Here is a 26738-nt window from a genome sequence, read left to right on the forward strand (position 1 = left end):
AGCATCTGCATTTCCTACTATCTCTGGAGTATAAATGTAGGTGGCTTTACTAAAATTATATAGGGCGCTAGTCAGATCACAGCTGGAATACTGTGAACAGTTTTGGGCCCCTTATCTAGGAAAGATGTACTGGCAATGAAAGCAGTCCAGAGAAAGTTCACTCGGTTGATCCTGGGTATGGAGGGACACTGGTATGAGATGATTTTGTGTATATTCGGCCTGTACTCATTGCAATATAGAAGAATGAGATAAGACGTCATTGAACCATGCAAGATTCTTAGGTGACTTGACATAGAAAGGCTGTTTCCCCTTGTGGGAGCGTCAAGGAGCAGAGGGCATCATGTCAGATTAAGGACTTGCATATTTTAGACAAAGATGAGCAGGAAGGCAGGGGAGACATCTCTGTGAAAAACACGATCCAGTCCAAAGAGAGGAGCTAAATGTTTATTAAATTTGATTAGGAATAGGAGTTTAATGGAGACTCTACAGGCTTAGAATGTGTTTCATGGAAAGTAAGGATAAGATTCAGGAATTTAAATTATGAATTAGAGATAGGAATTTGCTTCAATATGCAATCAGATCAATCTTTTAGTTATGGGGTACTCAGCCCTGTTATATATACACACACACGCACACACAAACACACACACACAGTCAGTGCTGGGACACTGCCCCCTGTTACGCACAGACACAGCCAGTGCCGGGACACAGTCCTCTGTTACACACACACACAGAGTCAGTGCTGGGATATTCAGTCCTGCTACACACCAAAGAGAGCTGCAAGGAGCATTGTTCTGTTGTTATAGTGGGAACATATAGGGAAAATTCCTAAATACATTACCACAAGTTAGACTTGTGGTTGAAAGCAACCCACAATTTAACCCAACCCTGAGTAACAAGTCAGCAGTGGGACAGTACAACTGGGAATTCAGGCATCAAAGCCACAGCCAATCTTTATGATACAAGAATGAGACTATGGAGGAGATTTGTTGGAATTATACCAGGATGTGGGATTTCAGCTATATCAGGTGACTGGCAGCACGGTGGCTCAGTGGTTAGCATTGCTGCCTCACATTGCCAGGGACCTGGGTTTGATTCCACCCTCGGGCGACTGTCTGTGTGGAGTTTGCACATTCTCCCTGTGTCTGCATGGGTTTCCTCCCACAGTCCAAAGATGTGCAGGCTAGCTGGATTGGCCATGCTAAATTGCCTGTAGTGTTCAGAGATGTGTGGGTTATAAGGGAATGGGTCTGGGAGGGATGCTCTAAGGGTTGGTGTGGAACTGTTGGGCTGAAGGGCTTTTTTCCATATAGTAGGGATTCTATGATCTCTCTGGTGTAGTGTCATGTGATGATGCATGTCAATGATACCATGGATGCTGCCACCATTCCTCCCTCCTCCACTACTCCATGAGACTGTTCAGTCATCTGTGGTGGAGGATGGAAGCAATAAGTCTTATTGGAAGTGTCTTTTGACTTTAATAACAAGATGTAGTTTGTTCTATCACAGTAACTATATACAAGCCACAAACTCTAAAGCATACTCATGACTACTGAGAAGAGATAGAGAAGAAAAGTGTATCCCATCAGGTAAAACAAAATCATAGAATCTTGACAGTGTGGAAGCAGGCTAATCGGCCCACTGAGTCCACACCAAAGAGCATCCCAGTCAGACCCACCCTCCTATCCCTGTAACCCTGCATTTCCAATGGCTAATCCTCCTGTTGGGGCCATTTAACATGGCCAATATACATAACCTGCACATCTTTGGACTGCGAGATAGCAATAACTGCTGATGCTGGAATCAGAGATAACACAGTGTGGAGCTGGAGGAACACAGCAGGCCAGGCACCATCAGAGGAGCAGGAAAATCGATGTTTCAGGTCAGGACCCTTCTTCAGAACTCAGTTCTCAGTTCCTCTGATGGTGCCTGACCTGCTGTGTTCCTCCAGCTCCACACATCTTTGGACTGCGGGAGGAAACCCATGGGGAGAACATGCAAACTCCACACAGTCACTTGAGGCTGGAATCAAACCTGGGTCCCTGGCAATGAGAGGCAACAGTGGTAACTACTGAGCCATCGTGCCACCCATGACATAGATTAACTTTAGCTTCAAAGACGTTCAAAATCTTGAAGAGTTTAGAGTAAATAAGGCACAACTGAGGTAAAAGTGTTGGAGATACGTTGTTCAGACTAAAGATAATTGTCTCTGATTCTTTTGCTCATGTGAGGAAAAAATTTCTTCTCCAGTGAGTTGTTGTGATGTGAAATGTGCTGCCAAATGAACGATGAGAATAGATTTCGGTAATGGAGCCAGACATACTCTTGAAAGGAAAGCTCATCCAGGCTATGTGGAAATAGCAGTCCAGGAGTTAATTGGAAAGGTTTTACAGTGAGCTGGCACAAGTCTGATGGGCTGAGTGGCCTCTTTCTGTATTGATTGAACACTGAGGCCCAAATTATTCCCTCCATGTCTTGTCCCATTGGAGACATCCTTATTTGATGAAGCAGACAGAAATCTAAACTGGCTCTTTCCATTTGTGCCCTCTATCAGAGAGGTAACACGTTTAATTTCAGTACCATTTGATGGGGATATGTATTGTTTCCTCTCAGTTTTGAATAAATAAAACTTTTCCCACCACCCAACAAAAGTCGTGGATTATCCTGGCCTTGACTTGTTATCCAAATCCCTAGATTAGTTTTTAATCATGAAGCTCTTCTTACCAACTGTAAGGAAGATTTGAGTTTAGAGGAGAGAGTTGACAAAGCCTTAGTACTAAATATTGAGAAGTGTATTCAGAGCCCGACCTACATTACGTAAACAGTGGTTTAGACATTTTTATAGTGATCAGAAATTTAAAGCTTTACCATGGCAAGTTGTAAAATTGAATTTTACAAATCAGGTCATTTGTGGGACAGTGCCAAGAAAAGTCAGCCTTGAAGAATTCCAGATTATTTTAAAAGTGCAGCTAATTCGTTGATATCTTTGCAGAAAAAAGTCCTGCTACCCCCTATTTGATGTGAAACTCTATCAATGGGGCTGACATGTAGAATTGCACAAACTTCTCCAGCACAAAAATGACCCATTCAACATAATTGGTCCACCCTGTATGCTCAATCTGAAACTCATTCCATCTCTTTCAAATGCATATCTTTTATTCCCTTTTCCTCATTTGTCTATCCAACTTTCAAAACACTTATGCTGGTCATCTCAATCATTCCACATTCTACATTCTCACCAGTGACTGGATTCATTAGTGATAGTCTTATATTGGTGGCCCCTTTAGTATTGGTCTCTCCCTCCAACAGAAACATAAAACTTATCAAACTCTTCCATAATTTTAAAGGCCTCTACTATATCAGTACTTTGGTATCTCCTTTCTAGAGATCAAAGCTCCTTTTTATTCAATCCTTCCTGATAATTATAATCTCTTAGTTTCAGTATTGATCTGGCAAGTTTTGTTCCCACACTTTCTCCTGTGCTTCTGCTTCATTTTTATAAAGCTGAGACCAGAAATGATAAGAGTATTCTGTTGTGATTGATCAATAGGGATGCATGAGGCATCATTGTATGAGTTCGGAATGGATAGACCATTTTTTTTTATCTTTATTAATTCACAGGATGAGGGTGTTGCTGGCTAGGCAGCATTTATTGCCCATCCCTAATTGCCTAGAAGGCAGTTAAGGGTCAACCACATTGTTGTGGGTCTGGAGTCAAATGTAAGCCAGACCAGGTAAGGATTGCAGTTTCCTTCCCTAAAGGACATTAGTGAACCAGAGGGGTTTTCCCAACAATCAGCAATGGATTCACAGTCATCATTAGATTCTTAATTCCAGATATTTATTGAATTCAAATTCTACTATCTGCCGTGGGGAGATTTGAACCCAGGTTCTCCAGAACATTATCTGGGTCTTTAGATTAACAGTCCAGTGATAATACTACTAGGCCATTGTCTCCCCCAGTCTTCTGTCCTCTGAGGTTTCTACACTCTGGAGTATGTCCACCACCAAAACAAAATGGCAACAGCATGTACCATCTGCAAGAACCTTCCTAAACCCATAACCTGCACCATCTAGAAGGACAAGGGCAGCAGATGCAAGGAAACACCTGCATGTTCCCCTGCAAGCCACACACCATCCTGACTTGGAATTCTATTGTCGTTCCTTTACTGTCACTCGGTCAAAATCGAGGATTCCTCATTTAATAACAATGTGAGTATATTTACACCACAAAGACAAGAGCATTTCAGGGAAGAGGCTTACAGCCAACTTCTCAAGTGTAATTAGAAATGGGCAATAAATGCCCTTCAAATAAATATATTTCAATTTTTGACTTTTTCAGTTGAGTCCCTAGCATCCAATTCTTTTGGAGGAGAGGGGGTTCCATATTTCCATTGCTCTTTGAATCAAAAGGTGCTTCCTGACATGGCCCCTCAATGGCCATGTTTATTTCTCAAGGTATACTGGAGCCTTGGCTTTCCACGCTGTAGAATCCCATACATTTCTTGGGGACCTTGACAGGATAGGTGCTGAAAGACTGTTTCCTCTGGCTGGCTAGTTGAGAACTAGTCAGTTTGGGATAAGATAATCTGATCAGATAATCCTGAACTACTATCTTCCTGCCTTTCTCCACCCTCTTTCCCCTCCTTCACCACCCCCCCACCCACCCACACACACACACACACACACACACACAAACACACAAACTCTCAATTCCCTTATTGATTAGTGTTATGAATCGTTGGAATTTTCTACTGCAAAATGTTTGGTTGTTGAGTAAATTCAAGACAGAAGTTGATAGGTTTTCAGACACTCCAGCAATGAGCAAATCTGGGAATAAGGTAGGAAGATTTGTGGTGAAAGATCAGAAATGGACTAACTAAATGATGGAACAGGGTCTGAATGGTTTCCTCCTGCTCCAATGTTTCTTATATTGGCATCATTACCTGTTTCACTCCACCTCATTAAACCACTGTGAGACATCCTGAAGTCTTAAACAGTGCTTTATAAATGTGAGCCTTATTTTTATTGGAGAAGAGCTGTAAAACATATCTTGATAGTTTTGCGGCCTTCATTGAGGTAATGAAGACTTTACAACTTTCAGTGCAGTTACCACATGACTTCACCAAAATGAACTAACAGTTAAGACATCTTTGTCTGACAATGTTTTCTCCATCCTTCCCTTGCCTGTTAACAATTGAAGTCTTCTTTGAGTCCCTGACTTGAAATGACATCACCCTAACACTAAAGCTGCAATCAAAAAGTTTAGTTTCCAGAGATAGTAGGAACTGCAGATGCTGGAGAATCTGAGACAACAAGGTGTAGAGCTGGATGAACACAGCGGGCCAAGCAGCATCAGAGGAGCAGGAAGGCTGACGTTTTGGGCCTACACCCTGGGTCTAGGCCCGAAACATCAGCCTTCCTGCTCCTCTGATGCTGCTTGGCCTGCTAAGTTTAGTTTCCACCCTTGTGCCTGCAGACTCCATATAAAAGCCAAGGTCATCAAAACTTGAATACTGCTTGTATCATAGTAAAATTTTGCAACACTTCTGTATAAAATGCAAAGAAACACTTGTTTTTTTTATAGTACTGTTCATCTCACAGGCAGCCACAAAGCACTTTACAGTCAATTAAGTAATTTGAAGTGTGGTCGCTGTTGGACAGTTGGAACCATGGCAACCACCAATTTTCACACAGCAAAGTCTCACAAACAGTAATGAAGTTTTGATCGGATCACCTGATGTTGGTTGAAGACAGGACACTAAGTCATACTTACCTGCTTCTCTTCAAATAGTGTGATAGGATTCTTTTTACATGCAGTTGTGAGGTTAGAAAAGACCTTGTCAAAAGCCTTGTGGAAATCCAAATAGATCATGCCCACTGGCTGTCCATTGTCTAACTTGCTCATTATCTTCTCAAAGAATTCTGACAGATTTGTCAGGTTTGACCTCCCCTTAACAAAGCCATATTGATTCAGCTCTATTTTACCATGTACTTCCAAGTACTCTACAATCTCATGTTTAATAATGGACTCTAAAATCTTACCTAGACCGAAGTCAGGCAAACTGGCTTATGGTTTCCTGTCTTCTGCCTCCCTCCCTTCTTAAACAGGGGTGTTATATTAGCCATTTTCCAGTCCTCTGGGACTCTCCCTGACTTCAGTGATTCCTGAAAGATCACCACCAACGCCTCTACAATTTCCTCAGACATCTCCTTCAGAACTCTGGGGTGTAGTCCATCTGGTCCTGGTGATTTATCCACCTTCAGACCTTTCAGCCTCAGCAACTCCTTAGTGATGAGCACTACACTCAACTCTGCCCCTGACACTTGAAGTTCTGCTGCGCTACTGGTGTCTTCCACTGTGAAAACTGATGGAAACTACCTGTTCAGTTCCAGTGCCATTTCTTTGTTTCTCATTGCTACTTCTCCAGCCTCATTTTCCAGCGGTCCAACGTCAAACTTGCCTCTCTCTTACCTATTTTTTAAAAAACTGCTTACACTCATTTCAGTTTTTCCCCCCCCTTATTGTTTTTTTATTAAAAGTTATCCTCTGTTGGCTTTTAAAAGCTTCCCAAACCTCTGGCTTCCTGCTAATCTTTACCACATTATATACTTTTCCTTTTGTTTTTATGCCATCCCTGATGTCCCTTGTCAGTCATGGTTACCTCATCCTCCCCCTGTGCTTCTTCTTCCTTGGGATGAATTTCTGCTGTGCTTCCCAAACTACCCCCTCCAAACTCCATCATTGCTGCTCCGCTGTCTTCCAGGCTAGGCTCCCATTCCAATCAACTCTGGCCAGCTCCTCCCTCCTATGTTTGTAGTTACCTTTACTCAATTATAATACTGTTACATCTGATTCCAACTTCTCCCTTTCATCTGCAGGGTGAATTCTATCAGATTATGGTCACTGCTCCCTAGGAGTTCCTTCACCTTAAACTCCCTAATCAAGTCTGCCTCATTACACATCACCAAATCCAGATTTGCCTGTTTCCTTGTGGGCTGTACCAAAAGCTGCTCCAGCAAACTACCTCGTAGGCATTCTACAAATGCCTTTCTTGGGATCCGCTATCAACATGACTTTCCTGGTCCACCTGCGTATTGAAGTCCTTCATGATTATTGTAATAGTGACTATTTTGCTTGCCTTTTTGATCACCTGATTTATTTCCTTACCCAAATCCTGACTGCTGCTTGAATGCCTGTACGTAACTCCCATCAGGGTGGGTTTCTTCCATGGCTGTTCCTCAACTCTACCCACACAGATTCTATGCCTTTTGACTTTACATCACTTCTCGCTGTTGATTTCATTTCTTACTAACAAGGCAACCCTGCCCCCTCCATCAATTTGATAGGGCGTATATCCTTGGATATTTAGTTCCTAGCCCTGATCCCCTTGCAGCCTCTGATACCCACAATATTGTACCTGCCAATTTCAATTGGTGCTACAAGCTCATTTACCTGGTTTTGTACTCTGTGTGCATTTAAATACAACATCCTCAGCCCCATGTTGACTGCTCCCCTTATCTGCTGCGCCTGAAGTTAGATTCCTGACCCTTTCCATACTTTGTCCTACTGCTTGTTCTGGAATCTTGAATAACCTCTGCTGAGCCCTCACTCCCTTTACCTTTTCCCATAAATTTCCATGCAATGGAATCCATGCTCCCCCTCCCCTCCCCACCCCCATTTAGTTTAAAGCCCTATCCACAACCCTAGTTAAGTGATTTGCCTGATTCAAGTGGAGACCATCCCATTGGAACAGCTCCGTCCTTCCCCAGTACTAGTGGCAATGTCGCACAAATTTGAATGATTTCTCCCTTTACCAATTTAAAAGCAAAATACTGTGGATGCTTGAAATCTGAAACAAACTCAGAATGGCCTGGCAGCATCTGTGCAGAGAGAAAAACAAGTGTAATGTTGCGAGTCTGGTATGATTCTGAAGAAGAGTCATATCAGACTCAAAACATCAACTGTGTCTCTCGCTCTCTCCACAGATGATGCCCATAGTGCAGAGGATCTCCAGTATTTCCTGCGCTCCTTTCATTAACCTTCCCGTGGTTTCTATGGACAGAGCAAGAGTTGCTTCTCATTGTCCCTCAATAGACCTGGTGGCCTTCATCAGCCTACCTTAACACGCCTTCATTCTTCCAGACACCCTCACCAGCTGTGCAATCCACTCACATCTCTCCTCCGCCAAACCCTTGTCCCAACCTCCCCAAGCGAGATCTTACTGACAGCTACACAGAACAAGGCATTGACCTCAAAATTTCATCCGTGGCTTTGCATGAACTGCCTCCAGAGGAATGACAAGATGTTGCGTACACTGTTGAAACGCATTCTCAGAGACCCAACTTGATTTAATCACATAAGTCAAGTGCCAGACTGTTGCTGCAGCTCATGGTGCCACAAAATGAAGCCTTAAATAAGCATTATGGTCTTTTAGTGGCAATGTTCCCCACCTCCTGCACCCCTGTCATTGTGGACTGCATTCCTAGACACTGACTAAACAATCCTCACCCAGTTCTCTGAAATGTGTTCTTCAATGGGCTTAATGGGTTACTTCTGCTCCTACGTCTTTTGGTCTATTCAGAGACAGAGTAAGGGAATCAAGGGTTATGGGGAAAAAAGCAGGAAAGTGAAGTTGAGGATTATCAGATCAACCACATCAATCCCATTGAATGGTGGAGTAGATCCCACAGGCTAGTTCTGTTCCTATCTCTTATGATCTGACAGTGAGGGAAGCAGATTCAGGAGTGACTCTCAAAACAAGCAGGTTGATTGATACTCAGCAGGGGTGAGAATTGCACGGCTGTTGAGAGAGAGAGAACACAGGATGATTAATTAGACATCTCTTTCAATGGACCAACGCAAAAACTATGGGCTGAATGGCCTTCAACTCAAAACGGAAATCAGAAACTCAGGATGCGTGAGCAGGATTTGTTTCAAAGTGGCAACTAAGTTGGATGTGAGCTAGCTCGAGTCAACTTGGAAAAGGACCTAATTTTCAAACAGGAATAAGATTGAGGGAAACAGAAGCAAATTACTGCAGAGACAGTAGGAACTGCAGATGCTGCAGAATCTGAGAATAACAACATTTTCTGAAGAAGGGTCTAGGCCCGAAACGTCAGCTTTCCTGCTCCTCTGATGCTGCTTGGCCTGCTGTGTTCATCCAGCTCTACACCTTGTTATCTCAAATTACTGCAAATGCTGGAATCTGTGATCTCCAGAATTTGTTGCCTTCAGTACAGAGTCCAGCACCTGCAGTAATTTGCGCTCTCTCTCTCCATGGATGCTGTCTGACCCGCTGTGATCTCCAGTATTTGATGTTTTCAACCGAGGGAAACAGGGACCTTTTCCTTAATCTCACAATTCCAAGATAATACAAATATAAAAGAGAGAAACTAGTGCGGGAGAGAACCTCTTAGAGTCATAAAGCCGAAAGATTGGCTACGTCTCTCTGAAGTGAATCGATAACTTTGCTACGATTCACTGCAACATTCCGCGTCAACGTTAAGAAGTGCAAAGCCCAAATAATGAGTTTTTATTTGTGGGCTGTGGTTCCGGGACAGCACCTATTGTTCCTGGGTGCTTATCCAGCGAGCTGTGAGGTCAGTCCTCTGCAAAAAGGAGTGTGATCTGATTAGAGCGAGAAAGAAATGAAAGGGAGAGAAAATGACAGGAAGGAAGGGGGCTGTTTTGAATTCTTTAGGCATAAATTGTTCGATAGCTCCACTTATCGGCGTGGTACCAGTCTGTGCTCCCGGACACTCGCTTGCCGTAAAGCTCCAGAAACAGAGAGAGAGAGAAAAAAAAACCGTTTTTCAGTGCAGTCTTGCAGTTGCCCCTCCGTTTTTGAATGATTCTCCGCATTGACCTGATTCACAGCAAGCATTGCTTCTCTGCAGAACGCATGGCTTCATTGTTTGCAGCTCTTGGCTGAAAAGGCGGTGCTGATAGAGGGCTCTGAGGTGTACAAAACAAACAGCGGGGCGATGTTAGAGCTGACAGTCTCTTGGTAAGACTTTCGACCCTTCTAGGATTACAAAGACAGCAGCTTCTTTTTGAATGACTGGTGACAGCCTTGTGTTATAAATCCATTGCCTTGTTTACAGAACAAGCGAGTTAAAGACAGCTGTAATTTGTCTTTGATTCTTTAAAGCCCACCAGGTGTTACTCTGTATATAAAACGGAAAACAATTCATGTCTGATGTGAATAAACACTGGGAGCAGCGTGTAGCTGAGTGAGTGATTCTTCGTTAATTGCGGATAGTTTGTTTTAAGCAGCTTCCCCACTGAGGAGGTAGTGAATGGAGGCTCTGTCTTGATTTACTGAGGTCTGTAAACACTTAGAGCTGCGAGCTTATTCCTCTTCAATTCAAGTGCTTGTCTGAGGCCTTAAAGGGCCCTTGTGGTGCAATGGTAGTGTCCCTACCCTTAAACCGAGAGACACGGATTCCAAACCCATCTGCTCCAGAGCTGTGTAATAACATCTCTGAACGAGTTGTTTAGGGAAAAAAAATAGGTGAAATAATAAAAAAAATCCTCTTCAACTCAAGTACTTTTCCAGGCCTGTAGGCACAGTGTTGGTGTCCCTGGACCAAGCGACCTGAGTTCTAGTCCTGAGATAACAAGGTGTAGAGCTGGATGAACACAGCAGGCCAAGCGGCATCAGAGGAGCAGGAAGGCTGACGTTTCGGGCCTAGATCCTTTTTCAGAAAATTTTCTCAGATTCTCCAGCATCTGCAGTTCCTGCTATCTCTGAGTTCTAGTCCTACTTGCTCCAGAGGTGTGTAATAACATCTCTGAAGAGGTTGATTAGGAAAATAGGTTAAATAGCAAAAAGTCCTCTGCAAGTACTTTTCCAGGGTCTTAAGGGCTGTTGTGGCACAGTGGTAGTGTCCTAGCCCCTGAGTGAGGAGGCTTGGGTTCAAGCCCCACCTACTCCAGTGGTATGCTATAACTTTTTCAACAGGTTTTTTTAAGTATTGTTTCTCTTCAAATCTAGCACTTGTGGGCCTTTTGTGGTGCGGTGGTAGAGTTCCCACTTCTGAGCCAAAGAAACCAGGTTCCACTCCCACCTGCTCCATAGCTGTGTAATGACCTTTCTGAACAGGGTGAATAATACAATACCTAGTACTTTTTCTTGCTGCACCCTGATCTCTGCCTCATCCAATCTTCTCTGTGATTATCTTCTGACAATGTTGACTATCACTAAGATGTGTTTTGCTGCATCCATCCTTCAGTTCATCAACTTAAGTATGCTCTTATTCCAGGTGAAAAGAAAGGTTTTGCCTTTATTTAGCAGTTTTGAAGACTTCAGAACGTTACTGAACTCCTCATCATCAGTAACATAAATTTGAAGTATGGTAATGTAGGATGCATGGCAGCCAAATACTGCACAATTAGTGTCCATAGAAAGGTGTCTTAAGCAGATAATATGCTTGTAATCACGTTAGCTGAAGGATTAACATTGGTTTAGGAAAGAAGGGACCTCCATGTTTTTCCAAAATTCCATTTTGGAATCTTTTACGTTCTCCTGAGAGGGTCTCAGTTTAACATCCACCAAAAGGATAATACTCTGTCAGTAAGGCTTGGTGCTACACTGGGAGTGCTAATCTAGATTTTGACTTAACGTCTCCATTGTAGGACTTAAATCCACATCATGATCCTTCTGACTCAGATCAGGATCAGAAGTAGGACGATTGAGTTTGTTCCACCATTCAATGAGATCATGGCTGATCTAATAATCCTCGGGTCCAGTTTCCTGGCTTTTCCCTATTACTCTTGGTTCCTTAACTGATTAAAAAACTCTATATCTCAGTCTTGAATATGCCTAAGAACACAGCCTTTTTTTTTGTTTAACCTATTTTTCTAATTAACCTGTTCAGAGATGTTATTACACACCTTTGGAGCAGGTGGGACTTAAACTCAGGCCTCTTGATCTGGGATAGGGGCACTACTGCACCACAAGATCTGTTAAGGCCTCTGCAGGAAAGAATTCTACAGGTTCACTCTGAGAGAAGAAATTCCTCCTTGTCTCTGTCCTGACCCCTTGTCTTGAGATTATGCCCTCTGTTCTTAGACTGCTTCACAAAGGGAAACCACCCCTCTACATCTACCTTGTCAAGGCCCCAGAGAGTGCTATTCGCTGAATCTTAGGTGACATCTGGCATCTTACTATCCTTATGAAAATACTCAGAAAGCTTCTCCTGCTAGTGTTACACTGGGCAGGTCATGGCATAGTACTGTTTTACTAGAGTGGTAATGCAAAAATCCAAGCCATGTTCTGGACGTCTGGGTACAAATTGTACCACAGCAGGTCGTGGAATTTGAATTCAGTAAATAATCTGCAAGTCTAATGTTGACAATGAAGCCATTGTTGGAGGAAAACACCCACCTGGTTCACTCTAATATTCTTTAGGAAGGAAATTGGCTGGGTTCTTACCTGATCTAGCCTAGGTGTGACTCTCAATCCACAGTGTTGCTCTTAACCAGTGACACCCACATCGTGTGAATGAATTAAAATAAAAGTTATTTATTTTCTTGGCTTTGACTTTTCACCCTTGCACCTTTCTCACCACTAAGCCACAAATCTTTGAGCAGCTGCTTTTGGCGTCATTGAGGTTGTTACACAATCTAAAGTGAGTTGTGATTGAAATTGAGAGTGACACTTGAATGTTCTGAAAATAGAAACCCTTAGGAGTTGCATGCATTACTTCTGCAGTTGTTATTCAGAGAGCAAAACCATGGAGGATCATTTAAATGTTTTCTGTTGCAGGAACACATTGACCAAGATGATGAAGGTAGCACATGATGAAAAGAAAGATTAAATGAGTAAGTACATTTGCCAATGATATTGCCAGCTGTATATGACAGTGGTTTCTCCTGATTTACTGCTTTGAGTGAATTAGAAAGCTGTTAGTTTTAGAGATGTTTAATGGACCACCACCTCAAAAATAGGTTAGTGTTAGAAAGTTCTCGGCATATCCCTTATTTTCCCTCACTCTCTCACAAACTGCTGATTCATGTTGTCTGGTGCCTTATCCAAATAAGGATCCTTGATGCGTCAGACAGATGCTGAGTCACAGGATCATAGAACCATACAGGATAGAATGAGGTTCTTTGGCCCATCAACTCTGCTCCAGCCATGTGGAAAAGAAATCAAACTATTCCCAATCTTCACTCCCTGGAATTTTCCCTCCTTCAATTACATATCCAATTCCATAAAACCGTACGAAATAGGAGCAGAATTAACCCATTCAGTCCTTCCAGTCTGCTCCATGATTCGACCACGGCTGATATGTTTCTCAACCCCATTCTCCCTGTAACCTTCGATGCCCCGAACTAATCAAGAACCAATTTATTTCTGAGTTAAATACACTCAATGACTTCCCTTTTAAAGGCTACTCTTGAACTTATTTCCACCAGCCTTTTAGGCAGTACATTCCAGATCCTAACCACTAGAACAGTTGATTTTTCCAAACAGGCCTAGTATGGAAACCATGGCTAGTCTTTTCAATTCTCTATTCTGGTGTGACTGAGACTCTACCTGCTTCGCCTAAATTACCTTTATTGTCTGAGATGGTTTGATTTGGAATGTGGGCGTCACTGGCAGGGCCAGTATTTGTTGCCCATCCCCAAATGCCCTTGAATTGAGTGTGGTTGGCTTGGTTATTTCAGACAGCAGTTGGGAGTCCACCACATTGCTGTGGGCCTAGAGTCACATGCAGGCTAAGGAATGGTAGATGTTCTTCCCTGGTAGAAAACATTGAACCAGATGGGTTGATAGCCTCATGGACTGGTTTTCAATTCCAGGTTTATGAAGCAAACTTAACTTTCACTAGGTGTTGTGGTGGATTTGAACTCTGAATCTTAAGTCTAGCAAGGTCACCACCAAGCTGCTACCTCCCCTCAAACCACCATGCCACTGTTACCTTGATCTGAAGATTGAGTTATTGATAGAATATAACCCTAACCACTCCTTGTATTTTCCTCACCTTATCACCTTGCCCACTTAAACCATCTCCATCCACCATTGAGACAAAAGGAATTCTACAGGAAATAGGAGCAGGAGTAGGTCTACCAGCTGCCCCCTCCGAGCCTGTTCCACCATTCAATTGGACTTTTAAAAAAAATTGCTCACTGGAAATGGGTGTCATTGGCTAGACCAATACTTATTTCCATCCCTAATTGATCAGAGGACAGTTAAGAGTCAACTTTTTTGTTGTTACTCTTGTGTCACGTGAGCCAGACCAGATAAGGATGGCAGATTTCCTTCCCTGAAGAGCATTAGCGAACCAGATAGGTTTTCATGACAATCATCAGTGATTCCATAGCCACCTTTGTTTTAATTCCTGATTTTTTATATTGAATTCAGATTTCACCAGCTGCCGTGGTAGGATTTGACCCTTGTCTCCAGAACATTAACCTGGGGTTCTGGATCACTATTACCAACACTAGGTTATACCATCGCTTCCTCAACATCATTTTTATGTTTACTCGTGGGACATGACATGCATGGTTGATCTTTTATTTCTACGCTATTTTCCTGCACTGTTCTTGTATTTGTTGATACCCTTAATTTCTGGTAATCTATTGATCTCGGTTAATGATTGAGCCTTGAGGGCCCTATCTTGCCTGATTGCCAAACCCTTGAGAATACCTCCTGTTTTTTTCAGATGTCAGCTGTAGCTCAGCTGCCAGGGCTCTCACTTCTGAGTTTGAGGACTGTGGGATTTAAGTCCCACAACATTTAGGCTGACATTCCACTCCAACTAAAAACAGAAAGTGCTGGCAAAAGCTGAGAGGTCTGGCAGTTCATGTTTCGAGTCCGATATGAAACATTTCATACTCTACAAATGCTGCCAGGTCTGTAGAGTTTTACCCGCACTTTCTGTTCTTATTTCAAATCTTCAGCATCTGGAGAACTTTGTTTTTATTCCACTACAATTATGTGGCTTTAAAGTCTGGTATTACTAACATGGCCAGAGCCATGTCCAGCAGTTAGAGCAGAGAAGGCTGAGGGGTATCTGACTGATCTGTACAAAGTTATGAGGGGCATAGATAGGGAGAAACTTCTCTCAATATTAGAGGGTTCAATAACCAGGGAGCACTTCGTTAAGGCAAAAGGCAGGAGGTTTAGAGATGATTTGAGGAAAAGAATTTTCACCCAGGGGTGGTGGATACCTGGAACTTGTTGCCCAAAAGGGTGATAGAGGCAGGAATCCTCAAGACATTTAAGAAGTATTTAGATTTAACATGCTGAAATGTCACAGCGTATCTCCCTACTGCAAACAGTCTGTAACTCTATGACTCACTCTAATTGTGACCCAACTGAAAATTTCCTCAAAGGGTCAATGAAACAATGACAGGAATGAATCGAGGTGAAGTTATGCTTGGAAAGCTGCCACCAATGGGCAGGTGACCTCAGTTCTGGCAGTCAGTAACGTGCAGGTGGTGCCATTCCACAGGGGCACCGCCGGGGTTGATTCCTTCAGTTACAACAGGACCAAAGGAATTTTGGGACCCTGATGTGCTTATCTCTCCGTACCTTAAACCTGCTTCCTTCTCACAATATTTTCTCGCTATTAATTGCTGATTTATACCCTGTTAATCTTCACATACAATTTATTTCTGATAAGCACATTACTGATTCCGTGACCAGGGTGTGACCTATTTTGTTTCCTTTCTTCTCTGTTAATATTTGTTCAATGCTTGCAGAGCTGCTGCTTCTATTCCAACAGCTTCATTGACCCTTATGTTCCTGTCCAATCTCAGACATGATTGTGGATCCCACCCGATTCAGGCATAGAGAGAGATATTAATGTTAGGAGCAGGCTTTGTTCAAACCGTCAGCAGGAATGTCCAAATTGTAAATACTTGTACAGCAGCCAGTTTTGTTATTTGCTCACTGATTCAATCTAATCGAGACAATAAAAATGTGTATGTTTTACACAAAGGTAATTAGTTTCTCAAATCTTGCAGGTGTGTGTCTGTGTCTGTGTCTGTGTCTGTGTGATGTATGTGTGATGTGTGGTTTTTGAATGCTTTCACATGATACAGTAAGGGGGCAACAACCGGAGGCAAAAAATGTAAGTGACATAAGGCCTATACTCACTGAGTTTCTCAGTGATATTAACAACCAGAAGAAATAGCACAATTGAATGTTACAGTCACACAAAGATGGTGAGAAGTAGCAGAGGCCCCATTACACACCAATGGGTATATTCTATCCCACTCCAAGAGAAGGAAGGATTTAGAGGAGCAGTTTTGTCAGAAAATTACAAAGGGATTCAAACAATAAAACAGTGACAAAAACAGAAGTTGCTGGAAAAGCTCAGCAGGTCTGGCAGCATCTGTGAAGAAAAAAATCAGAGTTAACGTTCTGGGTCTGGTGATCCTTCCTCAGATACTGGTGGAGCTTCTGTCAGTGTGGTAGAGCAAAGAGCAGAGAGGGGGGAAAGGTTTTCAAGTGTGGTCAGTGAGTAAGCTTATTCCCAGCCCAAAGGAGAAGAAGATATTACTGGGTCTGGTTCTGAGGAATGAGATCAGTCAAGTGGATCACGTCACCAGAGGAACATTTCGGGAACATTGATCACTGTGTACCGTAAGAATTAGATTAGCTGTGGAGTAGGACAAGGAGCAGCCTAGGGCACAAATACTTCATTCAGAGAGGGTGAATTTCAGTGACATGAGAACAGATCTGTCCCAGGAAAATTGGACTCAAAGGTGGGAAGGCAAAACTGTAACACAACAGTGGGTTGTTGTAAAAGGAAAAAATACTTAAGGTACGGTCTAGGTATGTTCCCACAAGGGAACAAAGTAGGGAGAACACATTTGGCATTCCCGGAAAGGTGAAATTGTTAGAGGGTAAGATAAAGAAGACATAGGACAGATGTCAGGTTGATAATAATACAATCATGGGTTGGTATAGAAAGTACAAAGGGGAAGTTTAAAAGAAAACAAGAGGCAAAAAGAGAGTGTGAGAAGGGACTGGCAGCTGAAGTAAAGGGGAATCTAAAAAGTCTTTTCAGTTTTCATACAAATTTTAAAAGGAAGGGACCAAAAGAAGTTTTGATGCATGAAAGCAGCAAGAATGACTGGGTTATCAAATGAGTCTTTTGCATCTCTCTTTGCCTAGGAAGAATATAATGACTAAGTCTAGTGAAGGAGGAACAACACAAAGAATGCTGGAGAAACTCAGCATGTCTGGCAGCATCTGTGGAGAGAGAAAATGAGTTAGTTTCAAGATTCATATGACTTTTTTTTAGAATTGCTTAAGTGAAGGAGAAGCTAGATGAGACCATATTTAGAAAAGTGCATTTGAAAAACTAACTACTTAAAATGATATGAGATAGTAGGAACTGCAGATGCTGGAGAATCCGAGACAACAAGGTGCAGGGCTGGATGAACACAGCAGGCCAAGCAGCATCATAGGAGCAGAGAGGCAATTTTGCAGGACAATTTGGGATAGGTCCAAGGATACCGAGGGTTGTAAGTGAGAAAATTGGGGAGCACGGGCCATATTGTTCCAATCCTCCAATGTAGATATGGTGGCAGATGACTGGAGAATTACAGATGTTACACCATTGTTCAAAGCAGTGTATAAGGATAAACTGAGTAACTACGAGTCAGTTGGTTTAATCTTGGTGGTTAGAAATAGTTTAATGGGAGAAAATGAACAGTTACTTGGAAAAGTGTGGGTTAGTTAGGAATCTAGCACAGAATTGTGTTGAACGAGTTTGGATAAGGCAACAAAAAAGGTCGATCATGATAATGCTGTTAATATGGTGTACATGGACTTCCAAAGGTGCTTGCTAAAATGCTGCACAATTGTCTTGCCAATAAAGTCTTGTCATGGAATAAAATAGATAGTGACATGGATAGAAAGCTGGTTGAGTGACAGGAGACAGAGATTAGAGGTGAACAGTTGCTTTACAAATTGAAAAGAGGTATACAGTGGTATTTTCAGGAATTGGGTGCTCAGATATATGTTGCTATGTTAATGACTTAGACGATGCAGGGCATAATTTCAAAATTTGCAGATGACACAAAACTTTCAAGTTTTGTGAACTGCGAGGAGGACAGAAATAGATGGAATGGGTGCACATGTGGCAAAAGAAAGTCAATATAGAGAAGTAATAAGTGAAGGGAAGAATGAGGATATTCAACATAATAAAAGAGGTACAGTTCTATCGAGGAAGACCTTAGGTATATGTGCATGAATTGTTGAAGGAAACAAGGCAAGTTCAGAAAGCTGTGAAAAAGTCACTAGATTCTGGGTTTTATGATAGGGGGAGAATACAAAGGTGAGAAAGTTATGATGATCCTTTATTAAGGGTTGGTTTTGGTTCTATCATTAAAATGGAAGGACTTTAACACTTGTTGTTTGGAATTGCATTGCATAATGAGAAGGGGTTTGACCACTGGGATTCTATACATGGAAACAAATTGATGCACTCGATTTCCGAATTGCAAGAGATTAGCTTGCTCCATTACTGGTCAATACAACGGGAGTGAATGGGAACGATTTTAATCCAATGAGATTCTATGCAATAGGAGTGAATGGGAAGGCATTTAGTCCGATGGGATTCTGTACAGTAACAGTGACTGGAAGGGAGTTGGTCCAGTTAAATTCTGTGCAGAGAGGATAACTAGAAGTGGTTTGACCCATTGGAATCATCCGTTTGATTTGATTTATTACTGTCACATGTACCGAGGTACAGTGAAAAATATTGTCTTACATGCTTAACAGGCAGATCAAACTATACAAGTGCATCAGGGTAACAGGACAAGAGTGCAGGATACAGTGTTACAGCTGCTGAGAAGATGGTAGAGAGATCAACATTACCGTTAAAGAGGGCCAATCAAAAAGCCTGATAACAGCAGGGAAAATGCTTTACTTGAATATGTTTGTACGTGTATACAAACTTTTGGATATAATGTTTGCTGATTTGATGCTGAATATTTATCAAGACCTGAAGAATATGTAACAGCGGAGGTCTGACTGTGAAATCAAGCATGTTATGTGCTGTTTAGCAATATTGCACTGTGTATAATACACATTCATTTCAGACATACTGTATTAATTTTGACCTGGTATCTGCATTGCTCATAAAAATAGGGCAGTTCAGAAATCTGAAGGTTAAACTTTAAAATCACAAATGTTTTGATCAATAACAACATAGATTTATATAGCATCTTTAATAAAATGGCCCTCTGATGCTTCCTAGGACCGTTATGAGACAAAGTATGACACTGAGCCTCATAAGGAGATATTAAACCAAAGCCTTGGGCAAAGAAGAGGACAGCCAGTTAGAGAGGCAGAGAGTTTAAAGGAGGGACTTACAAAGTTTGGGACCAAGGAAGCTGAAGGCACAGCTGCCAGTGGGAAATCAACTAAAATCAGGGAAGCTGAAGAGGCCAGAATATGAAGATTAGACATTTCAGAGAGATTTGAGGGTCTGGAGGAGATTACAGGAGAGTGAGGACCAGGTGGGGAGGCAATAGCGTAGTGGTATTATCACTAGACTAATAATCCAGAAACTCAGCAAATGTTCGGGGGCGCCAGGTTCAAGTCTCATCATGGCAGATGGTGGAATTTGAATTCAACGAAGAATCTGGAATCAAGGGTCTAATGATGACCATGAATCTGTTATCGATTGTCGGGAAGAAACCATCTGGTACATTAATGTCCTTTAGGGAAGGAAACTGCCATCCTTACTTGATCTGGTCTACATGTGACTGCAGACCCAGAGCAATATGGTTGATTCTTAACTGTCTTCTGGGGCAATTAGGCATGGGCACATCTGTGAGTAAATTTTTAAAAAATAGTCAATAGAGGGTTTTGAAGTCAAGGATGAGAATTGTAAATTTCTTGTTGGGAGCCAGTGTAGGGTTACCAAGTCACAATTATTCAGGGTGGTGAAGAAGTCATTTGGCACACTTACCTTCAGTGCATTGAGTATAGGATTTGAGATGTCATGTTGCGGCTGTACATTGGTAAGGTCATTTATACAATATCGCGTACAATTCTGGTTGCCCTTCTGTAGGAAGGATGTTGTCAAACTTGAGAGGGTGTAGAAAAGATTTACAAGGATGTTGCTGGGATTAGAGAGTTTGAGTTAAAGGCAAAGGCTGAATAGGCTGGGACTATTTTCCTCTGGAGCATCAGAGACTGAGGGGTGACTTTATAGAGGTTTATAAAATCATGAGAGGTATGGATAGGGTGAATAGCCGAGATCTTTTTCCTAGGGTCGGGATGTCTAAAACTAGAGGGATAGGTTTAAGGTGAGGGGTGAGATTTAAGAAAGACCTGAGGGGTAACTTTTTCAAGCAGAGGGTGGTGCGTGTATGGAATGAACTGCTGGAGGAAGTGGTGGAAGCGAGTACAATTGGAAGGCACCTGAATGGGTACTTAATAAGAAAGGTTTAGAGGGATATGGGCCAAATGCTGGCACATGAGATTAGGCCATATTGGGATTTCTGGTTGGCACAGATGAGTTGGATTGAGGGGTCTGTTTCCGTGCTGTGTAATTCCATGACTCTATAACTCTTGGCAGAATCTGTTTGTGGTTTATTTTAATTCAGAAAAGTATACTACAATCTTCAAAGGGTTTTTGGGGAGCTCTGGAACAAATGTGTAATGGGTACAAATTTATATTCTAGACTGTACTGAGTCAACTGGTCTCAAGTGGGGCAGCGTTGTGAATGGTTTTAGTATACCTGAAAGGGAGGATATCGATTATGTTCTTCAGTTACGCCCAATGGCAAATTGAAATCCTGAGTGGTGATAGGTTGCCACAGCTGAAAGTAACCCTATGTGATTGAAGAAGCCTCTGGCATTCACCATCTGGGCTTGGGCATAATAAGCAGTCATGGGTCACTTGGATCAGAGCCGTTGAGTAGCCAGCATTCACAGAGTGGAATCTGACCCAGCAGAAGTCAACAGCTAGTGGGAAAGAGAGGGAGAAAAACAGAGCTGCTTTGGCAGTGCTTTGGGTGTCTAAACTCAGCTGTTTAGTGTCAATGATTTGAATATATTGACTGCCATAGAACCTTAGGACTGAGGAGCAAGCCACTCAACCCTTTCAGCCAGCTGTTATTATCCATTCCTAAATGCTACTGAACTGAGTGGCTTGCCTTTTCAGAGAATGGTTAAGAACCACTCACATTGCTGTGGGTCTGGAGTCAGGTATGGGCTGGACCAGGTAAGGACAGCAGATTTCCTTCCCTAAAGGACGTTACTGAACCAAATAGACTGTTATGACAATCAACAATGATCACGTGGCTGTAGGCTGTAATTCTATATTTTAATTGAATTGAAATTCTACCATCTGCCAAGATGGGATTCAAACCTACATCCCCAAGACGTTGGTCTGGGATATGGGTTACTAGTCCAGTGACGTTACACTCTCCAATATGCAGGAATGTGGATCCTGGTGATAATCAGGTCAGTCATGGACTAATTAAATGGTTTAGCAGGCTCAATGATCCAAGTGGGTGTCTCATCCTGCTCCTAATTCATATAATTGTGTATTCTCAATTGGTAAAGGAGCAATGTTAGTGGTTGACAAGGATGAAAAATAAGGATCCCCTCTGGAACTATGGCTACCCCTATTAAAATATTGCTGTTGTAATTAATGTTAAAAAGAGCCAAACTGAGTTAAATGTATTTCTGAAGGAGGTCAATTTATAGATGAAGGAGAGTTAGAACATGTAGATCAGGATCCAGGTGAAGTGTGAATGAATTGTTTTAGACAATGAGAGCTGTGTTCAGGACTTTCATTACTTACTCAAGTGAAGGAGATTCTGTTCCTGCTTACCCATCATAAGCTGTCTGTTGACAATCCATCTCTTTGGAGAAAGAAGGTGGGTTTGAGATACCTATTGTCAAATCATTGCATGGGGAGTGAGTTGGATTCCCAACCCTTTCCCTTCCTGTAGATTAGGAACATAGGAACTGAAAGAGGTCACTCATCCCCCAGAGTCTGTTCCAACATTCAATTAGATCATGGCTGATCTATAGCTTGACTGAATCTACTGCCATTTGATCCTTTTGATACACTTTGCCTAAATTAAAAAAAAATTAAGTTCAGTTTTAAAATGTCCAATTTGTAAACCTCAGTGGTTTTATGAGGAAGAGAGTTATGGACTTCCAGTGCTCATGAACAGCTTAGCTCTGATGGTTCAGTTATGCTGCCTTGCTTTAACTTCCTTGATAACAGAAGAAATGGGGTGATATAGAGAGAAATTATTGGCTTATTTGATAATCTTAAGCACACAGACTGTAGAACAATAGTCACAGAGGTAGTGATACAACCAACTAAATAGGGAGAGAAGCTTGTTGACAGCACGGAAGCTTGTGGGAAAATGGGATTGAGGTGGAAGATCAGCCATATCTACTTCAATGGAGGAGAAAGCTCAAGGGGCTGAATGGCCTATAGGCGCTTCTATTCCATTGCTTCATGGAGAGTCATACAACATCGAAAAGACCCTTTGTTCCTGTGTCCTAAGGAGAGGAGACTCCCTCATCTCAAACTTCTAGCTGGAGTGAATTTGGAGGTTGACTAAGAAAAGGTAAATAAGCCTGTCAATAGGGTTAGCGTAGTACATATCTGGTACTTGGAGAAGGTCCTGTTGTTTGTGTTTATACATTGATCTGTATTTTTGTGCCCTCTTTTGAGAAAAGCAGCTTAATGACTGGTGTGAATTTGAGAAAACAAACCAAAGAACTGTGGCTTAAAATCGAGAAAAAAGTTTCCATTAGCCAAGTAAAGAGTATGAAAAGGATGAAGATGGAAAACTTCAGCTGCAAGGGAATGAAGGTTGTGTGTGTTGAGAGAATGCAAACTGAAGGAAGTCAATGAATTATGAGTAAAAATTTGAATAGAGTGGGTTGATGAGTGGCTGAGATAATTGATAGAGAAAGAAGAGGGAGTGAGAGATGAAAAGGCCTACAGGAAGAAATGAGAGATGAGGGGAAGAGGTTGGAAGATGCGTCATCATCTGCAGCAATTGAACAAAATGTTAGAACATAGCTTTGTTTGGAGGCACCACGATTGTGGCAGATCTGTTAAAGATTTTAAAGATGTCAAAGCAATGACAAATTATTCAATAAAATATTTCCAGACTAACAGTCCACAGCTAAAAAACATGGAAGGAAAGAAATTATATAGTATGTCTGACATAGTAACAGGCCATTTAGCCCAACAGTTCACACTGCTGTTGATCTTTCACACCCTTATTCCTGAAACTCTCTCACCATAATCCCCCAGTCCTTTTGGATATTAATTGTACTTTTTTAATCTTTGATGTTCTCGGAACATTTCAAATCACCTCACATCCAACTAATTTAAAAAAAATGTCTTCTTCATTTTGGCATTACTGCAGAGGGCAGCATTTATTGTCCATCCCTGTTTATCCTTGATTGACTTATGAGGCTTTCTCAACACGTTGCTGGGGATCTGGACCCTCATGTAATCATAGGTGAGAATCATGCACTTCTGTCCCTACAGGATGCCAGTCAACCAGATGATTTCTGTAACAACTGGTCATTTCACAGTCAATTTTACTGATTTCTTTTTATTCCCGTTTAATGAATAAACTGAGTTTAAATGCCCCAGTTGCCGTGTTGTGGTTTGAATGCTTGATGACTGGCAATCGTAGTAAGATTGCCACTTCATTCCTATTTCTTCTTGTTAACAATGACTGTTCTGATTGCGCAGTGATTGTTCAATAACAATGACTGCATCTCTGACTGGAGATTCTGATCAGGGCCCCTTCAAAAGTACAGAGTATCCCTTAAATCTGACAGGTCTCTCGTAGTGCAGGATAGTCAGGGTAAGTCAAACCATCCTCCTTTTTCACAAGTTAGTTACGAGGGGAAGGTACTGGTGCCCTAGTGGTAACGCCATAGAAATGGCAATCCAAATATAGGTTAATTGCTCTGGGGATATGGATTTGAAACCCATTAGTGAAGATGGTGAAATTTGAATTCAGCTTAGATTTAGAAATCTGGATTAGAAAGCTTGTCTAATAGCGAATATGTAACATGTTGATTGTTTCAACAGATTCACAAATGTCTTTCAAGGATGGAAATCCGCCGTCCTTACCTGGTCTGGACTACATGTGACTCTAGACCCACACCAATGAAGTTGATTTTTAACTGCTATCTGGGTAATTTGGGATGGACAATAAATGCTGGCTTAGCCTGCGATGCCCATATCCCATGAATGAAGTGAAATAAAACTTGTATTCTGCAATTGAAATGTCCAGCATCGCAGACAGTCTGTCTTTGACAGATTCTGTGAAAGGGTAAATATGTGAGGTTAGGGTGCAAGGTGGGAAGGGAAATGATGGAGTATTTAGAGTAGGTGGGAAATGATGAGTCAAATGACATCAGTGGGTTGGGGTGGAATGTAGGAGGAGGGAGATTGATGGATTTGGTCATGGGAAGTGTATGGGTCCAGGAGGGCTGGCAGAGTTGGGGAGCAAAGTGTCGGGTCCCATTGAAGAGGGGAGGTCTGAGGTCCAGTGGAAAGAGTGGTGTGTTGGGTCCTGAGGGAAGAGCAGAGGAGTAACTGGGGGGATAAGTTGAATGGTTACCCAGGAGTTAAATTATATTTTTAATTGTCTAGCTTTTCCTGTGTAAATATTTACATAACTGCAGTGGAACTGTCTGTTTTCTTCAACATGAACGGGTAATTTCCGAGGGTTTCAGGCGTAGGGGAATTTCCTAGTAGAAATTACAATTTCCTGGGTAATTTCCTCAACTCCTATCTCTGCCTCAAAATGATTATATAACCATCTGAAAATCCAGGCTATAATGTCTTTGGATTATTGACCCAGTAATATAGTCACTGTGCAACCTTATCTTCTAACGACCCACTTGTATTGAAGGGTGATGTTGAAAATGAAGTGGTGAAGCTCCAAGGATATCAATGAGATAAATGGCCTGATAACTTGTTCTAGCAGCATTCATTGAGGGTTTGAATTTGTCTGTGTTTCTTTAAATAGTGTCATTAGACCTCAGAGGGAAACTGCAGCCTCCGTTTAAAAGAGTTGAAAGACAGCACCTGTGATAGTGCTGTATTTAAGTGTCAGCTTACTTTATGATACTGAAGCCTCGAGAGTGAATTGTGAATCACAGACGAATCTAGGTATAGTAGTACTTAAATTGCAAAAGGTGAGTATGCAGGAAAAGCAAGTAGTTAGGAAAGTGAAGCGCATATCATCATTTATTGTGAGATGAATTGAATACAAAAGTAGGGAATGTATGTAGGAGCAAATTACAGCAGATGCTGGAATTAATACTGAAAACAAAAAGTGCTTGAGATCACAGCGGTTCAGGCGGCATCCCTGAAGAGAAAGCTTTCTCTCCATGGATGCTGATTGACCCGTTATGATCTCCAGCATTTTTTGTTTTTAGTAGGAAGTGTATGACTTGGTTTTACAAGGCATTGGTAAGACTACATCTGGAGTATTGCATACAGTCTTGGTCCCCGTTTATTTATGATAGGATGTAAATGCATTCCAACAGTTCAGAGAAAGCTTCCTAGACTAATACTTGGAATAGGTGGGATATGTTATGAGGAAAGGTTGGACAGGCACAGCTTGTATCCACTGGGCTTTAGAAGAAAAAGAGGCAACTCACTTGAAATGCATAAGATCCTGAACAACAGGATAGGCATAGAGACAATGTTTCCTCTTGTGGGAGAATCTAAAACTATGCGATCACTGCTTAAAAATAAAAGTCATCCATTTAATATGTACATGAGGAGTTTTGTTTTTCTTAGAGGGTCATAAACGTGTGGAACTTTCTCCTTTAAAGGGTGATATAAGCAGAGTCTTTGAATGTTCTTAAGGCAGAAGTAGAAAGACTAATAATAAGCAACGAGGGCAGTGAAAGGTCTTCAGGAGAAGGTGGGAATGTGAAATAATCAGGTCAGCCATGTTCTTGTTGAATAGTGAAGCAGCCCTGAGAGGCCGAGTGGTCTACAGCTGCTCCTAATTCGTATATTTGTATGAAATTGTCCACGACATGCCTGCTTTTTGTTGATAAAATGCTATGTGGAACTGGAACAGAGAGTTTAGCCTTGGTTTAATATCTCATCCAAAAAACATCACCACTGGGAGTGAGGCAGGCCCACAGTACTGCATATGGAATGCTAGCCTTAAATGTTGTGGTCCAGTCGAGAGTAGGAATTCATAGAACCTCGTGACTCAAGCCTGCGAGCCACCAACTGCATCATATTTGACACCTGAAGTGCTATTTAGTGAGATTCTAAGGGAACAGAAAGACTGAGTAATGTGAGATCCATGTTGTTGAAACCTTGGTAAGAGATGGTGAAGAAAATATTTAGTCATTGAATCTAACGGCATCAAAGGAGGCCATTCTGCCCCTTATACCTGTGGCAGCTTTTTGAAAGAGCTATCAGACGAGCTCATAGAACATAGCACATAGAACATAGAACATTACAGCGCAGTACAGGCCCTTCGGCCCTCGATGTTGCGCTGACCTGTGAAACCAATCTGAAGCCCATCTAACCTTAACTGTTCCATTATCATCCATATGTTTATCCAATGACCATTTAAATGCCCTTAAAGTTGGCGAGTCTACAACTTTTGCAGGCAGGGCATTCCACGCCCTTACTACTCTCTGAGTAAAGAACCTACCTCTGACATCTGTCCTATATCTATCACCCCTCAATTTAAAGCTATGTCCCCTCGTGCTAGCCATCAC

At 41.9% G+C, this 26738-nt stretch overlaps 1 long non-coding RNA gene across 2 annotated transcripts in view; it reads left to right on the top strand.

Annotated features, from left to right (window-relative positions):
- LOC109918524 overlaps window positions 1–26738 on the top strand; it is a 166738-nt gene that overhangs the window by 11906 nt on the left and 128094 nt on the right. For both annotated transcript variants that reach the window (XR_007263250.1, XR_007263251.1), the window contains exon 2: window positions 12774–12829. This is a non-coding gene — a long non-coding RNA (uncharacterized LOC109918524). The remainder of the gene's footprint in view (window positions 1–12773; window positions 12830–26738) is intronic.

This window comes from Rhincodon typus, chromosome 11 (genome assembly GCF_021869965.1).
Source record: "Rhincodon typus isolate 14 chromosome 11, sRhiTyp1.1, whole genome shotgun sequence".
NCBI lineage: Eukaryota > Metazoa > Chordata > Chondrichthyes > Orectolobiformes > Rhincodontidae > Rhincodon > Rhincodon typus.